Genomic DNA, 573 nt, shown 5'->3' on the forward strand with positions numbered 1-573 from the left:
ACTTTTTAACAAAGAGGGGAACTTTTAGCATGGCCTGGAGACCCCATCCCCTTGCCACCAGCTCCTGTTCTTAATGCATCAGCCTTCAGAGCTTAGAGCTCCGCCCCGGTTCAGGTGACAATGCACATGACAGAGTCTCAGTTTTTGATCATGCTGGTGTTCATTGTGAATAAGAAAAAACATACAAGTGAAATCTTCTGAAGCAAATGAATTTTATTGGAAGAACGTAAGTATTTAACAAAATACAAGAAATTTAAGCAACAAATAGATTTTACAAACACAGAAATGAGGCTAACTCAGGGAAACTCAGCAATGTCTTTTTTTTTTCTTTTTTTTTTTTGGCCATGCCATGAAGCGTGTGGTATCTTAGTTCCCCCAACAGGGATTGAACTCCCTCCCCCCTATATCAGAAGCACGGAGCCTTAACCACTGGACCTCCCGAGGGAAGTCCCAATAGTATGTCTTTTTATATTCTCTGCAGTAAAAGGTTACTAGTGAACCTTTACAGGCTCTCACTCATTCTTGCAGGTCTAGTCCCAAACTATAACAAAAGTATTACTGGCTCAACTAGGA

Source organism: Bison bison, unplaced genomic scaffold (assembly GCF_000754665.1).
Source record: "Bison bison bison isolate TAMUID 2011002044 unplaced genomic scaffold, Bison_UMD1.0 scf7180017864529, whole genome shotgun sequence".
NCBI classification, from domain to species: Eukaryota; Metazoa; Chordata; class Mammalia; order Artiodactyla; family Bovidae; genus Bison; species Bison bison.